Source organism: Ranitomeya variabilis, chromosome 1 (assembly GCF_051348905.1).
Source record: "Ranitomeya variabilis isolate aRanVar5 chromosome 1, aRanVar5.hap1, whole genome shotgun sequence".
Taxonomy (NCBI): domain Eukaryota; kingdom Metazoa; phylum Chordata; class Amphibia; order Anura; family Dendrobatidae; genus Ranitomeya; species Ranitomeya variabilis.
In genome coordinates, this window is record NC_135232.1 from 658785779 (window position 1) to 658803960 (window position 18182).

Here is an 18182-nt window from a genome sequence, read left to right on the forward strand (position 1 = left end):
ACTTTCCTTTTGACAAAAATTTAGGTGTGGCTTACATGCATTTTTTAAGTATTTCCACTGCGTAAGTGTAGTAAAAACACATGTGCGTTTTTTACATGCGGCTTGCCACATCTAATGCAAGTCTATGGGGAAAAGCCGCAGAGAAAACTCAGCGTTATCAGCAAGAGAAATTGACATGCTGCAGATTTGAAACACGCAACACAGGTTAGTTTCTACTTCTATAAATCCCATCAACTTTGCTGGAACTGTAAGATGTTGCGTTTTTTGACACAGCAAAAATACGTAGTGTCACAAAAGCACTAAAAGCTCATCGCGGGAACCTAGTCTTAAGCTATAGGCGTCATACATGACATATTTTATTTATTTTCAATCGAACCCGACAAATTTTCGAGCAGAAAACGCTTTAAGAAACTCTAGTATTCATTTTCCTAAAGTGACTATTTTCCGTCATTTCCTGAGTTCTTTTCTGAGGGTTTTAAGCCACTGGCTTTTTGGAGGGTTTTCCCATGGTTCTTGTGATGCTTTTTTACTGACTTTTTTGAATTGTTGCTTTTTTCCACATCAATGAATAATGAAAAAAAAAAGTAGGCTTTTTTTTTTTTTTTTTAATATAAGGAAAGACGCTCTTAGAAACATCAAGTTGTCTAAAAGGGTGTCTTGAGATTTCCCCTTGACTTGCATTGTAAAGTACAGAGCGTCTTCATAGCAGAAAACACCAGAATAATGGACCAGTCACTTCTTGGCCATAAGTCATGGCTCGGATTGTCCCATCCACCATTGGGGTCTTCCAGCCCCTAGGCTATTACAGTGAGTAGAGTTTCAGCAACACAAGGCCAACTGCACTATATGGCCATTTCAAGTAAAATGGATGTGATTTCATGTAAATCCATGCCGACTGTACATTGTGTTTTCCTCCCCTACTTCCAAGAGCCATTTAGGAGGCTAAACTTATACAATCAGATCAGTTACTTTTGGGTGCCAGCTATGTGACACAGCTGATAGCCGTGCTGCAAGGACAGGCACAGCTGCTGAGCCTGTGAGTTACAAGGGGGGGTCCCTACAGGGCGAGTATTAAGGACTACGATCGCAGATGTGGCCGAGCCGACGCCAGACCATGACGACGTGGGTGTGTGTCCCAAGTGGGAACGGAATGTGGACCCACTGGACCACAGAGTAACCTGGACCTACCCAGACTAGGGAAGGGCAGCGAGCAGGGTCTGTGGCAGCTGAGCATGTGGACAAGATGGCGATATGCAGAACTAGATTACACCGCACAACTTCAGGTATGAAGAAACAAAGTTTACTTAAATGAACACAGTGCATAAACAAAACATAAAGATGTCAGGATCCCGATTCCACACATCAAGGAAGGGTACACGTCTCAGGATGACAGACGAAGGCAGGAGGACATCATGGGTTGATGCAGTCCAGGGTTATCTGCCACGGGCATACTAGGACAGCCTCTCAGGCGTAGCACCGGCTCAGCAGGAGAACATCAGACACCGATCCCAGATAGACGTCATCACAAGGTGGCCCCCAAGGTACCGGTGGAACCTCGGGACACAGGCAGGACATCTGGGACACAAGCGTGGCAGCCCAGGTCATCAGCTGGGACACAGGCGTGGCAGCCCAAGACATCGGTTATATCAGGACATCTGGGACACTGATGTGGCACAGGACCAGGCAGCGATGGTAGCATGTTCCTAGCTATGGCAGTCAGGCTCCGGGCATCGGACCTAGGAAGGAACTCAAGCGGGATGGTGCAAGCACCGCCGGACTGGGCCGGATGGAGTTAGCACAGCGTAGTATAAGCTCAGCAAGAACACTGGAGTACATTTTAGAAAGATGAGCCCAGGAAGTTCACAGTGACTGGGTACGGGGTGTCAGACACAGAAGGACCTTAGGAACAAAACACAGGACAAAGTTTAGACAGGGTCAGGTACTGGATATGCAGCCTCCAGGATAGGCGAATCTGGGTACTCTGCCCCCAGAACAGGCTGAGAAACAAGATACTAAGGGTAAGCTCACACAGGGCGTTTTTGCTGCAGCAAAACCTGATCATCTTGGCAGGAAAGAAGCTGCGTCAAAATGCAGGTTTAGATGCGTTTTTGTTGCATATTTGGTGATTTTTTTTGGTGCAATTTTTTTTCTCTTTGTCCATGCTAATGTCCTTGGATTTTCAGAAGCAAATAATGATACCTGGGTGAAAAAACACAGCAAAAACGCTGAAAGAAGTGACATGCTCTATGTCCAAAAAGCACAGCAAAGCACAAAATACTGATCAAACAAAAAAAAAAATGTGTGTGCATGAGATTTCTGAAATCTCATAGGCTTTGCTGGTATTATAAAAAGCAGCTGAAAATTAGCATAAAAAACACAACAAAAACACCCTGTATGAACTTACCCTTACAGTTCTGGGTATTCTGCCCCCAGAACAGGCAGAAAACAGGTAACGGTTCTCCCAGAACATACTACAGACAGAACAGTAGCTGGCTATCACACACAAGGCAAGACTCAGAAACGCAATGCTCCGGCAACGCCCAACAGGCAAGAGAGAGTTTATATAGGTGCTGCCCCTCAGCGATAGGCTGAGGAAAGCAACACAGGTGCACACACAAACCCTAATAAAAGCAGGGTAGGTGTGGCTGAGCGCACCCTAAACACAAACAGAAACCATTACAGCACAGGAACTGTGGCTTAGGGCACCTGGCAGCGACTGCTAGCCTGAACACACGTGGAAAGTCATGCACCAACTGCAGAAGACCTTGCAACCCGCGGATAGCTTCCATAGCCAGGGACCGCACATGCGGGAGGTCATGCAGCAGGTCATGCAGCAGAGCAAAGACATCACAGCACATGTACAGCTACGCAACGGCACAGGAAACTGAGCAGCATCCATACAGGAAGCAGACTACAGTATCCCTGCAAGTTACAGGGAGAGGAGCAAAGGGTTAAAGCAGAGACATGCAGAGTAATGCCGAAGAAACAAGGTATAAACCCAACAGCGTTAAAGCGAGTTAAGAGGGGGTCCTTACAGGGCGAGTAACGAGAGGAGGGGTCCCTACAGGGCGAGTTACGAGGGGGGGTCCCTACAGGGCGAGTTACAAATGGGGGGTCCCTAAAGGGCGAGTTACGAGGGGGGTCCCTACAGGGTGAGGTAGGAGGGGGGGTCCCTACAGGGCGAGTTACGAGGGGGTCCCTACAGGGCGAGTTACGAGGGGAGGGGTCCCTACAGGGCGAGTTACGAGGGGAGGGGTCCCTACAGGGCGAGTTACGAGAGGAGGGGTCCCTACAGGGCGAGTTACAAATGGGGGGTCCCTACAGGGCGAGTTACGAGGGGGGTCCCTACAGGGTGAGGTAGGAGGGGGGGTCCCTACAGGGCGAGTTACGAGGGGGTCCCTACAGGGCGAGTTACGAGGGGGGGTCCCTACAGGGTGAGTTACGAGGGGAGGGGTCCCTACAGGGCGAGTTACGAGGGGAGGGGTCCCTACAGGGCGAGTTACGAGAGGAGGGGTCCCTACAGGGCGAGTTACTAGGGGGTCCCTACAGGGAGAGTTACGAGGGGGTCCCTATAGAGTGAGGAACGAGCGGGGGACCCTATAGGGCGAGTTACGAAAGGGGGTCCCTACAGGGCGAGGTCCGAGGGGGTCTCTACATGGCAAGCTACGAGGGGGGTCTATACGGTAAATAAGAGGGGGTCTCAACATGGCAAGCTACGAGAGGGTCTATATGGTAAATAAGAGGGGGTCTCTATATGATAAATTATGAGGTCGTCTCTATATGGTAAGTTACAAGGGGGTCTCTATATGGTATGTTATGTGAGTGACTTTATATAATACATTATGAGGGGTGGTCTCATACGGCAAGTTATGAGGGGTGGTCTCTTATATGGCATGTTATGGGGGGTCTCTTATATGGCATTTATGAGGGGTGGTCTCTTATATGCCATGTTATGATGGGGGTCTCTTATGTGGCATGTTATGAGGGGGTCTCTTATATGGCATGTTATTGTTGAGGAGAGCCATAAGATCAAATACTTAATTAACCTCAACACATAAGGTAATTGAGGGAAGCAACCTATAACATGTATTGTTTAACCTTACATAAGTTTTCCTCAGACAAAGTAAGACACTTAAGATGGCTGCCATCTCCTGTACCAGAGCCATGTGCTCTGGTATCCAAGATGAACAATGAAGACACTGAAGATGGCCGCCATTTCCTGTTTTAGCATGCCGCATGGTCTGGTATCCAAGATGACGCCCATCCTGATGACCTCATGGATCCACCCACAGCGACGCCCATCCTGATGACCTCACGGACCAACCCACCTTGATGACCTCATGGATCCGCCCATGGACTTGCTCATGCTCAACCCACTAACCAATGGAATACATCCGATCACTCCCATTTTAGAGCTAACCGAGCCCCCTTACAGGAGATATATAACATTGTGTTTGACTAATAAATCCCTTCTTGGAGCTGAGCCACACATTGATCAAGGAGAGTTACAGCTGACTGTGTCTGGTGTATTTCTTTAGTGCACATGATCAATATATCCATTAGGCCAGGAGTAGGCAACTAGAGAATTGAACATTTATATTAATTGTTCAACCCTAATATTTGGCCGCCCAACGTGGGGCCAGCAGAGGAGAGCCCTGAACCCTGTAAAACCGGCGGGTGGAACGGCTGGATGCACTGAGTACCCCGAATCTGGAGACTGATCACCTCTTTAACAGAACACGGTAAGTGCTGATTTTTTTTATAATCTGTAGTCTCTACCTGTGTCCTTCGGGGTATCCCGTGCAGATTGCCTGACCGTGTCCGGTTTTCTTGGTATCTGTAAGACGGCAGAAAGGGTATCTCCGCTGCTGGTCATTTAATTGCAAGAACCGTCACATGTTTTAGTTGCCTACTGCCTGTTACATGTTGTGAAGAGGGGAGATGACTAGTAAGTAGTTAAAGAGAAGTATTGTGTAAGGACAGTCAAAGCAGGTTTCTAAGAAAGAAAAAAAAAAAAAAAAAAAAAGTGTTTACAGAGGGCTAGAGGCAAGTGATAAAACAGGAAAAACGGGTTTTTACACTGGTAGTTAGGAGAAGCATTGTGTTTGGAACAGGACAGGTTTCTAGGAAGGAATAATCAAGTGTTTACAGAAAGAAAAGCATGTGGTAGGACGGGAAAAACAAGTTTGTTTTTTTTTAGGGAAGGAAAGCAAGCAAGTGTAGAAAAATAATTTTTGTCTGTGGTATACGGTTGTCGCCTGTGATAAGATTTTCACTTCTGTACAAGAGAGACTAGGACCTGGAGTAATTGACTCGGCCTAGGGGGGCCCGGTAAATCTTGGAGCAATTGGCTCAGTTCGGGCATAATAAATTGTGTAGCGGCTCATTGAAACTTGGAGCAATTGGCTCAGTTTGGGCCAATTAAATTTATAGTTTTTCTTTTTTTGCCCCGTGACATCGAGTAATTGACTCTGCACGGGGACCGGTAAGTTAGGGAGCAATTTGACAAAGTAGGGAATAATTGGTTTGTAAAGTACGGAGCACGGAAGTCAGACAGGGACCACGTGACAAGAAGGAATAGGAACTGAGTACTGCAGACTCAGTTCCCTTTAGAATCTCAGGTTTGAGTCATCTCCCCCGTCTTATTGTTTGTTTGGTGTTTGTTATCTTGATAGATAGATATATATATACTGTGTATCTATAGAAAGATGGAGAAATTAATGCAGTTCTGCCGTATAGGCACTAAGCCAAATTCAGATGGCAAGTTAGACTCATGCACACTAGTGGAAATTGTGTGGAATGCCAGAAGGGGGGATGGTTACAGCCCCTGGAGTGTAAGCTTGTCTTGAAAGAAAGAAAAGGTATCCTAGAAGATAATGGATTGTTGTCTATTGCTAGGGCAGGAGAAAGAGTCTCTGAAAGTCTGTATATAAAAAAAAAAAAAAAAAGGAAAAATTGGAAATTGGGTAGAAGAGAAAAGGAATAGAAAGAATAGAGTTTTGAGTTGTGTATTACAAAACCATTTTGTTAATGGCGAATGTGTTAAATGTGATAGCAGCCAAAATGGTGGCCCAGAGCCATGTGGTAAATGTAATGGCGGCCATTTTGTTAATGGCGAATGTGTTAAATGTGATAGCAGCCAAAATGGTGGCCCAGAGCCATGTGCTAAATGTAATGGCGGCCATCTTGTTGGTGGTAAATACAATTCTGATGGCGGCCATCTTGTTGGTGGTAAATATAATTCTGATGGCAGCCATTTTGTTGGTGGTAAATATAATTCTGATGGCGGCCATCTTGTTGGTGGTAAATATAATTCTGATGGCGGCCATCTTGTTGGTGGTAAATATAATTCTGATGGCGGCCATCTTGTTGGTGGTAAATATAATTCTGATGGCGGCCATCTTGTTGGTGGTAAATATAATTCTGACGGCGGCCATGTTGTGGATGGCGAATGTGCTGGTTCTGGTGGTGAACATCTCAGACTAAGGCTACACACCACTTCGCTAAATCCTTGTTACCCAGTAATGACCACTGATGGCCAATACTATATTCCTTCAGGAAATAAAAAGGCTTTACCCATGTTTCCTATCTCAGTGTTTCCAATGGGGCACCAACCCTTTCCCCTATCACTCCTGTTGTGAATCCAGCAGTCCTCCCACCTGGATCGTCCCCAGCACCTACCCTTTCTACTATCACTTCCAATGCCAATTTAGCCGCACACCCACATGAGATGCTCCAAGCAGCGGCCTCTCCTCCCAATGCTTCCACAACAGCACTCTCACGCAGCCTACATATGCCCAGTACCTCACAGGCTGTCTCGCAGCCAAGCGCACACCTGTATGGGACGGTGGCGACTGTATCAAGGGGGGGCTCAATGTGGGAGGGGGATACCAATAGCACAGGAAGCACAAAGGGGAGGGAATGTTGGCAACCTATTTTTGAAAAAGAACTTCCTGAGGGACCCTTGTTAGTGGTGGGAAAGGGTGACATAACAATGGAGACAGACGCTATTGTTAATGCTGCCAATTCTCGGTTAGAGCACAATGGAGGTGTAGCTAGAGCTATAGTGGAAGCAGGAGGGGCGACTATTCAAGCTGACAGTCATATCATTGTTGAGTCACGTGGTCAGATAGCTGTTGGGGACATAGCGGTGACTAAAGCTGGCAATCTTCCATGTAGAATGATCATACACACTGTGACCCCTACTTATGACCCTATTCATCCAGACGTTAGTGCTCAGCAACTTCATGCAGCAATAACTCGCATTAATGAGGACAGGACTGTTAAAAGCTTTTAAGACTGCCTGCGTCACCTGGAGCCCACATCATGATACTGGAGCTGCCCAAATAGAGCCCCTCATTCCAGGACTGTTACCTCCTCCGGGTCCTCATACACAAGGGACTACATCTGCACTCCCGGTGCCATCTCTACTCCCGCCTCAGGTGCCACCGCCAACAGTGCCAATGCTCATGTCTGAGGAGCCCGCCATCTATGTCAAGTTTACACCCCAGCAAGCTGCTACTCTTTTGAACCAAGTTCCAGATCCAGAAAAACAGCCAATGCCTTTCTACAGGAGCATGACGAGACATGGGACTCTGGTGTTGAGTTCTGCCAAGAACCTAAGACAAGGGCCTCGGATGAGTTGGCTGACCTATCAATTATTATTGTTGCCAAAGGTTTCCAGATGCCTCAAAGCTGATGCAGCCATTGTACGATGACCTCAAGACGTCAGCGTTTCCACTATGTACTAAATCCGTGGAAGCTTTCTACGCTCTTAAACAGGCCATACAGTCTGCACCAGCTCTTTGAATCCCAAATCCTGATATCATCTGAGGACATCCAGTTCTCTTAATGGCTCCACACGACATAATTGCTATTGTTGGAACCTAAACATCTGTTGGTGCAGCATCATATGAGACTCCAATGTTGGCTCTTGGTTCCGGATAATGTCACTCTTGTCCGCTGCAGCATCTTCAAACTGTCCACGCTACTTCCTCTTTCCAGGGGGGATGTGGATGATACTGATGCTCTCGGAGAAGATGCCTCTACACACTCAGAGGTTCATGACTGTCTTGAACAAATGCATGAAGAAGTAGCCTCCCAGAAAAACGTGTCTGAAGACCCACTCCCACATGCTGACGTGACGTTCTTCACTGATGGTTCCAGATTTGCAGATAAAACAGGAAGGTTCCATACGGGATATGCCGTGGTTACACATGACCTGATCATCTCAGCTGGATCGCTACCACCGCACATGTCTGAACAAGAAGCGGAACTTAAAGCTTTGACGCTGGCTTGTCAGGAAGCAACGGAGAAGGTGGTCAACATCTATACGGATTCAAGATACGCTTTTGGAGTGGCTCATGACTTCGGCAGTATCTGGGCAGCCAGAGGATACCTAACGTCCAGTGGAACTCCTGTAAAACATGCTGCTATCATACAAGAACTTGTGGCCGCTCTAGATCTACCTTTGGAGGTTTCAGTAATCAAGATCAAAGCTCACGGGAGACTGGATTCTCCAGAAGCAAGGGGGAACTTCTTTGCTGACAAAACAGAAAAAAACCTATGCTGTGGATCCATTTAGGAAAGAGAAAGCAGCGGTGTACGTGTCACAAGACACTTAAGAAGGGACTAAAGCCTCTCTTATGAGGATTATCCATCTACATCAAGACAAGACATCAGATGATGAAAAGAAGTCATGGCAAGAAGGAGGAGCTAAAAAAGGATGAAGATGGAGTCTGGAGGGTGAACACAAAGGTCTACCCCGTAATCTGTACCCCTCAGTGACAGAATGGGCACACGTTATCACCCACAGAGGCAAGAATCAGATGAATGACCTAATTTGGAAGATTTATATGGCACCTGGGATCTCTACTGTCACCCAAAATTATTTCAAGTCCTGCCTTGTGTGAGCAACATGCAATCCAGCACCACCTCAGAAAGTTACTCAGAAACATTTGGCTAAACCACTTTATCCCTTTCAGAAAATTCAGATTGACCACATTCAAATGCCAAAAGTAGGGAAGTGCGAGTATGTACTGGTAGTGACTGACATGTTCTCAGGATGGCCCGAAGCCTATCCAGTAACCAACATGACTGCCAGAGTGACTGTTAAGAGACTGGTGACTGAAGTAGTATGCAGATATGGGGTCCCAGAGGTAATTGAGAGTGACCAAGGACCTGCGTTCACTGCAGCACTGACTAAGGAACTATGGACATTGGTGGGAGCTGATTTGGGTTTACATACTCCATATCACCTACACAGCAGTGGGAAAGTAGAAACACTGAATGGCACCTTCAAAAATAAAATACTGAAAGCCAGTTAGGAGGTCAGACTTGGACAGACATTTTGCACGTTGCCTTATACTCAGTCAGAAACACTCCAAGGGGTCCCACTAAACTCACACCATACGAGATTCTTTTTGGGGGGCCTCCGAGATTGGGTCAATATTTTCCACAACAGCTAGCCTTGGGAAGTGATACTCTTGTAAATTATGTAATTGTTGTTGCTAAAGAACTGTCAGTAACACATGTACAAGTTTTATCATCCATTCCAGGTCCAGATTCCAGTGAAGGTACCCGTACTTTCTAACCTGGTGACTACATGCTGGAAAAGAAGTTCATCAGAAAAGACATTCCTGGAGTCGAGATTTAAGGGTCCCTTTCCAAGTGCTCCTGACTACTCCTACTTCAGTCAGGGTTGCTGAGCGCCTCCTGGATCCATCTCTCACATTGTAAATTTGTTAGACAGTTAGGGACAGAGTAGGATCTGACCTGCTTGTCAAAGTCCAGCTACAAAGGGAGGTTTTCCACAAGGGAAAACTTGTCTCAAACTGGTGAAAACTCCAATTCCCCCCTCCCGGGCAAGACGGTCAGATCTAGGATGTGTACAACAGGGTTAGTCGCACATGTGTATTTTATGTAACCATGGAGATGGGAGATTGGAGAGTGTCATGATTCTCAATGGCGAGAGAACATAGCCCAGCATATATGAGAACTAGCTCTTGGAAGATGGAAACTATACTGACCATGAACTAAACCTGCCGCACAACTAGAAGTGGCCGGGTAGCATGCCTACGTTTTTTAACCCTAGATGCCCAGCGCCAGCCGGAGAACTACCTAATCCTAGCAGAGGAAAAGACAGTCCTGGCTCACCTCTAGAGAAATTTTCCCAAAAGGCAGACAGAGGCCCCCACATATATTGGCGGTGATTTTAGATGAAATGACAAACGTAGTATGAAAATAGGTTTAGCAAAATCGAGGTCCGCTTTCTAGATAGCAGGAAGACAGAAAGGACACTTTCATGGTCAGCAGAAAACCCTATCAAAACACCATCCAGAAATTCCTTTAAGACTCTAGCATTAACTCATAACACCAGAGTGGCAATTTCCGATCACAAGAGCTTTCCAGACACAGTAACGAAACAGCAGCTGTGAACAGGAACAAAATGCAAAAACACACAAGGACAAAAGTCCAACTTAGCTGGGAGTTGTCTAGTAGCAGGAACAAGCACAGAAGGCTTCTGATTACATTGTTGACCGGCAAGAAACTGACAGAGGAGCAAGGTTATATAGCGACTCCCACATCCTGATAGGAGCAGGTGAACAGAGGGGATGATGCACACAAGTACAATTCCACAAGTGGCCACCGGGGGAGCCCAGAATCCAATTTCACAACAGTACCCCCCCCTCAAGGAGGGGGCACCGAACCCTCACCAGAACCACCAGGGCGATCAGGATGAGCCCTATGAAAGGCACGGACAAGATCGGAGGCATGAACATCAGAGGCAGTGACCCAAGAATTATCCTCCTGACCGTATCCCTTCCATTTGACCAGATACTGGAGTCTCCGTCTGGAAACACGAGAGTCTAAGATCTTTTCCACAACGTACTCCAACTCACCCTCAACCAACACCGGAGCAGGAGGCTCAACGGAAGGCACAACCGGTACCTCATACCTGCGCAACAATGACCGATGAAAAACATTATGAATCGAAAAGGATGCAGGGAGGTCCAAACGGAAGGACACAGGGTTAAGAATCTCCAATATCTTGTACGGGCCGATGAACCGAGGCTTAAACTTAGGAGAAGAAACCCTCATAGGGACAAAACGAGAAGACAACCACACCAAGTCCCCAACACAAAGCCGAGGACCAACACGACGACGGCGGTTGGCAAAAAGCTGAGTCTTCTCCTGGGACAACTTCAAATTGTCCACCACCTGCCCCCAAATCTGATGCAACCTCTCCACCACAGCATCCACTCCAGGACAATCCGAAGATTCCACTTGACCGGAGGAAAATCGAGGATGAAACCCCAAATTACAGAAAAACGGGGACACCAAGGTGGCAGAGCTGGCCCGATTATTGAGGGCGAACTCCGCCAAAGGCAAAAAAGCAACCCAATCATCCTGATCCGCAGACACAAAACACCTCAAATATGTCTCCAAGGTCTGATTAGTCCGCTCGGTCTGGCCATTAGTCTGAGGATGGAAAGCAGACGAAAAAGACAAATCTATGCCCATCCTAGCACAGAATGCCCGCCAAAATCTAGACACGAATTGGGTCCCTCTGTCAGAAACGATATTCTCAGGAATACCATGCAAACGAACAACATTTTGAAAAAACAGAGGAACCAACTCGGAAGAAGAAGGCAACTTAGGCAAGGGAACCAGATGGACCATCTTAGAGAAACGGTCACACACCACCCAGATGACAGACATCTTCTGAGAAACAGGCAGATCCGAAATAAAATCCATCGAGATGTGCGTCCAAGGCCTCTTCGGGATAGGCAAGGGCAACAACAATCCACTAGCCCGAGAACAACAAGGCTTGGCCCGAGCACAAACGTCACAAGACTGCACAAAGCCTCGCACATCTCGTGACAGGGAAGGCCACCAGAAGGACCTTGCCACCAAATCCCTGGTACCAAAGATTCCAGGATGACCTGCCAACGCAGAAGAATGAACCTCAGAGATGACTCTACTGGTCCAATCATCAGGAACAAACAGTCTACCAGGTGGGCAACGATCAGGTCTATCCGCCTGAAACTCCTGCAAGGCCCGCCGCAGGTCTGGAGAAACGGCAGACAATATCACTCCATCTTTAAGGATACCTGTGGGCTCAGAATTACCAGGGGAGTCAGGCTCAAAACTCCTAGAAAGGGCATCCGCCTTAACATTCTTAGAACCCGGTAGGTACGACACCACAAAATTAAACCGAGAGAAAAACAACGACCAGCGCGCCTGTCTAGGATTCAGGCGCCTGGCAGACTCAAGGTAAATTAAATTTTTGTGGTCAGTCAATACCACCACCTGATGTCTGGCCCCCTCAAGCCAGTGACGCCACTCCTCAAAAGCCCACTTCATGGCCAAAAGCTCCCGATTCCCAATATCATAATTCCGCTCGGCGGGCGAAAATTTACGGGAAAAAAAAGCACAAGGTCTCATCACGGAGCAGTCGGAACTTCTCTGCGACAACACCGCCCCAGCTCCGATTTCAGAAGCGTCGACCTCAACCTGAAAAGGAAGAGCAACATCAGGCTGACGCAACACTGGGGCGGAAGAAAAGCGGCGCTTGAGCTCCCGAAAGGCCTCCACAGCATCAGGGGACCAATCAGCAACATCAGCACCCTTCTTAGTCAAATCAGTCAATGGTTTTACAACATCAGAAAAACCAGCAATAAATCGACGATAAAAGTTAGCAAAGCCCAAAAATTTCTGAAGACTCTTAAGAGAAGAGGGTTGCGTCCAATCACCAATAGCCTGAACCTTGACAGGATCCATCTCGATGGAAGAGGGGGAAAAAATGTATCCCAAGAAAGAAATCTTTTGAACCCCAAAAACACACTTAGAACCCTTCACACACAAGGAATTAGACCGCAAAACCTGAAAAACCCTCCTGACCTGCTGGACATGAGAGTCCCAGTCATCCGAAAAAATCAGAATATCATCCAGATACACAATCATAAATTTATCCAAATAATCGCGGAAAATGTCATGCATAAAGGACTGGAAGACTGAAGGGGCATTTGAAAGACCAAAAGGCATCACCAAATACTCAAAATGGCCCTCGGGCGTATTAAATGCGGTTTTCCACTCATCCCCCTGCTTGATTCGCACCAAATTATACGCCCCACGGAGATCAATCTTAGAGAACCACTTGGCCCCCTTTATACGAGCAAACAAATCAGTAAGCAGTGGTAACGGATATTGATATTTAACCGTGATTTTATTCAAAAGTCGATAATCAATACACGGCCTCAAAGAGCCGTCTTTCTTAGACACAAAGAAAAAACCGGCTCCTAAGGGAGATGACGAAGGACGAATATGTCCCTTTTCCAAGGACTCCTTTATATATTCTCGCATAGCAGCGTGTTCAGGCACAGACAGATTAAATAAACGACCCTTAGGGTATTTACTACCCGGAATCAAGTCTATGGCACAATCGCACTCCCGGTGCGGAGGTAGTGAACCAACCTTGGGTTCTTCAAAAACGTCACGAAAGTCAGACAAGAATTCAGGAATCTCAGAGGGAATAGATGATGAAATGGAAACCAAAGGTACGTCCCCATGAGTTCCTTTACATCCCCAGCTTAACACAGACATAGCTCTCCAGTCGAGGACTGGGTTATGAGATTGCAGCCATGGCAATCCCAGCACCAAAACATCATGTAGATTATACAGCACCAGAAAGCGAATAACCTCCTGGTGATCCGGATTAACACGCATAGTCACTTGTGTCCAGTATTGTGGTTTATTACTAGCCAATGGGGTGGAGTCAATCCCTTTCAGAGGTATCGGAGCCTCCAGTGGCTCCAAATCATACCCACAGCGTTTGGCAAAGGACCAATCCATAAGACTCAAAGCAGCGCCAGAGTCGACATAGGCGTCCGCGGTAATAGATGACAAAGAACAAATCAGGGTCACAGATAGAATAAACTTAGACTGTAAAGTGCTAATTGAAACAGACTTGTCAGGCTTCTTAGTACGCTTAAAGCATGCTGATATAACATGAGTTGAATCACCACAATAGAAGCACAACCCATTTTTTCGTCTAAAATTCTGCCGCTCGCTTCTGGACAGAATTCTATCACATTGCATATTTTCTGGCGTTTTCTCAGTAGACACCGCCAAATGGTGCACAGGTTTGCGCTCCCGCAGACGCCTATCGATCTGAATAGCCATCGTCATGGACTCATTCAGACTCGCAGGCACAGGGAACCCCACCATAACATCCTTAATGGCATCAGAGAGACCTTCTCTGAAAATCGCCGCCAGGGCGCACTCATTCCACTGAGTAAGCACAGACCATTTGCGGAATTTTTGGCAGTATATTTCAGCTTCATCTTGCCCCTGAGACAAGGACATCAAGGCCTTTTCCGCCTGAAGCTCTAAATGAGGTTCCTCATAAAGCAACCCCAAGGCCAGAAAAAACGCATCCACATTGAGCAACGCAGGATCCCCTGGTGCCAATGCAAAAGCCCAGTCTTGAGGGTCGCCCCGGAGCAAGGAAATTACAATCCTGACCTGCTGTGCAGGGTCTCCGGCAGAGCGAGACTTCAGGGACAAAAACAATTTGCAATTATTTTTAAAATTTTGAAAGTGAGATCTATTCCCCGAGAAGAATTCAGGCAAAGGAATTCTAGGCTCAGACATAGGTGCATGAACAAAAAAATCTTGCAAATTTTGTACCTTTGTGGCGAGATTATTCAAACCTGTAGCTACACTCTGAAGATCCATTTGAAACAGGTGAACACAGAGCCATTCAAGGATTAGAAGGAGAGAAAGAGAGGAAGGCTGCAGTATAGGCAGACTAGCAAGTGATTCAATTAAGAGCACACTCAGAACTAGAGGAAAAAAAAAAAAAAAAAAAAATTGTAGCAGACTTCTTTTTTCTCTCCTTTCTCAGCCAGTAATTTAACCCTTCTTTGGGCCGGTCAAACTGTCATGATTCTCAATGGCGAGAGAACATAGCCCAGCATATATGAGAACTAGCTCTTGGAAGATGGAAACTATACTGACCATGAACTAAACCTGCCGCACAACTAGAAGGGGCCGGGTAGCATGCCTACGTTTTTTAACCCTAGATGCCCAGCGCCAGCCGGAGAACTACCTAATCCTAGCAGAGGAAAAGACAGTCCTGGCTCACCTCTAGAGAAATTTTCCCAAAAGGCAGACAGAGGCCCCCACATATATTGGCGGTGATTTTAGATGAAATGACAAACGTAGTATGAAAATAGGTTTAGCAAAATCGAGGTCCGCTTTCTAGATAGCAGGAAGACAGAAAGGACACTTTCATGGTCAGCAGAAAACCCTATCAAAACACCATCCAGAAATTCCTTTAAGACTCTAGCATTAACTCATAACACCAGAGTGGCAATTTCCGATCACAAGAGCTTTCCAGACACAGTAACGAAACAGCAGCTGTGAACAGGAACAAAATGCAAAAACACACAATGACAAAAGTCCAACTTAGCTGGGAGTTGTCTAGTAGCAGGAACAAGCACAGAAGGCTTCTGATTACATTGTTGACCGGCAAGAAACTGACAGAGGAGCAAGGTTATATAGCGACTCCCACATCCTGATAGGAGCAGGTGAACAGAGGGGATGATGCACACAAGTACAATTCCACAAGTGGCCACCGGGGGAGCCCAGAATCCAATTTCACAACAGGAGAGTAATAGATCCAGCAGGTTGGGAAGTCCCGAGGACACTGGTAACACGCTCCGATATACCTCCGCAGTATACCCATAATCGGTCACACATTCTCTGGTGTCTATAGCATCCATATTGTCATGAAGCTTCTGATGTCATAATAACACTTAACATCGGTGGGTTAGAGAACCACGGTGGGATCAAGATAAAAGAAAAGGTTAATAAAGTATTTAGGGGGGACTGTTGAGGAGAGCCATAAGATCAAATACTTAATTAACCTCAACACATAAGGTAATTGAGGGAAGCAACCTATAACATGTATTGTTTAACCTTACATAAGTTTTCCTCAGACAAAGTAAGACACTTAAGATGGCTGCCATCTCCTGTACCAGAGCCATGTGCTCTGGTATCCAAGATGAACAATGAAGACACTGAAGATGGCCGCCATTTCCTGTTTTAGCATGCCGCATGGTCTGGTATCCAAGATGACGCCCATCCTGATGACCTCATGGATCCACCCACAGCGACACCCATCCTGATGACCTCACGGACCAACCCACCTTGATGACCTCATGGATCCGCCCATGGACTTGCTCATGCCCAACCCACTAACCAATGGAATACATCCGATCACTCCCATTTTAGAGCTAACCGAGCCCCCTTACAGGAGATATATAACATTGTGTTTGACTAATAAATTCCTTCTTGGAGCCAGGGTGGATAAAAATCAATGTTTTTTTAAAAAAATCAAAAAAATCGGATTTTTTTGATTTAAATCGGATTTTTTTGATTTAAATCGGATTTTTTTCAATAAACTGCTTTTTGAGGAAAATATTTTACCATCCAAAGGTTCTTCCATCATGAGATAAAGCTGAGTTGTTTAACTCAGTAGAATAAAGGCTGTATATGTGTAACATTCACAATGCCATGCTCTTCCAGAGGTTTCTGTAGGATGCTGACTATCCAACAAGTTTGGGCATGTCAACTGAATGGAAAAAGAAACTAAACCAAAAGTGAAACCAAGCTAGAAGTGTGGAATTAAAGGGGCAGTATGAACAAAATGTGGAGGCTATTAATAGTTTATACAATTAAGACATTACTTTGGGGTCCCCCCCTCACCCTGGCGTTAGATCGTTGCCCCTAGTTTCGTCCGTGTAACTATGGGCGCACATGCGCACTGCTCTCACTTCTCATTTTAATCGTGATTTATATTAAAAAAAACCTTTTGATTTAAATCAGTGATTTAAATCATGATTAAAATCATGATTTAAATCGATCCGATTTAAATAGAAAAAAATCTTGTGATTTAAATCATGATTTAAATCGGCGTGATTTAAATCAATCCACCCTGCTTGGAGCTGAGTCACACATTGATCAAGGAGAGTTACAGCTGACTGTGTCTGGTGTATTTCTTTAGTGCACATGATCAATATATCCATTAGGCCAGGAGTAGGCAACTAGAGAATTGAACATTTATATTAATTGTTCAACCCTAATATTATGAGGGGTGGTCTCTTATATGGCATGTTATGAGGGGGGTCTCTTATATGGCATGTTGAGGGGGGTGTCTTATATGGCATGTTATGAGGGTGGTCTCTTATATGGCAAGCTATGAGGGGGGTCTCTTATATGGCATGTTTTGAGGGGGGTCTCTTATATGACAAGTTATGAGGGGGGTCTCATGTGGCATGTTATGAGGGGGGGTCTCTTATATGGCATGTTATGAGGGGGGTCTCTTATATGACAAGTTATGAGGGGTGGTCTCTTATATGGCATTTTATGAGGGGGTCTCATGGCATGTTATGAGGGGTGGTCTCTTATATGGCATGTTATGAGGGGTGGTCTCTTATATGACAAGTTATGAGGGGGGTCTCATATGGCATGTTATAAGGACCTAAAACAGCCCCAATATGTGAGGAAAATGTAGGAAATTACCAGCTTCAGAAACATTCACTTTTCTGTCAGAAACGTAGGAAAACAACAGAAACGAGAGTAGACGCTGTGTGAGGTTACAAAACATGGCGACACACCTTATCCACTCCACATGACAGAACCAGACAGGAATACTTGCCACATTATATGCAGGTAACTCTTCTCTGGGTTGTGGTTTTTTTTTTTGCTTTGTCCATTGCTATCCATGGAAATACTGAATTACCTGCGGACAGGAAAGATGTAAAATGGCTCCTCTTATAAATAACTACATAATGAAGGGATAACGTACATTTCTATTAACTCTCTCATTGTGGTTGATGTTCGTGTCATACGTGGTGGCGATGTGTACGGCTACCTGAGGTAACTTCGTTAGTGTCGGGGCGTTTCACCTGTTCCCACTTTTCGTTTGCGCGTAATCTCAACTGTCACTAGCAGATGGCGCTATTGTGACGCAATCATTTACACGCGCCCGCGCTTTAGATTCAAAACAGTAGTGAATGTAATTTTTATCTTTCGCCGCTAGGTGTCACTGTGACTAATCATGAACTTGGACGCTCCTGAGTGCTTTCATGCTTGCTATGATGCTTCCATTCCAC

General features: G+C 45.9%; 1 long non-coding RNA gene across 1 annotated transcript; it reads right to left on the minus strand.

Annotated features, from left to right (window-relative positions):
* Nucleotides 1-1565: 1565 nt before the first annotated feature.
* On the minus strand, nucleotides 1566-18088 carry LOC143775040 (uncharacterized). Its single transcript, XR_013215580.1, has 3 exons — nucleotides 17942-18088; nucleotides 17726-17809; nucleotides 1566-1899 (listed from the first exon to the last, which is right to left on the minus strand). It is a non-coding gene; the product is annotated as an uncharacterized LOC143775040 (long non-coding RNA).
* Nucleotides 18089-18182: the final 94 nt, after the last annotated feature.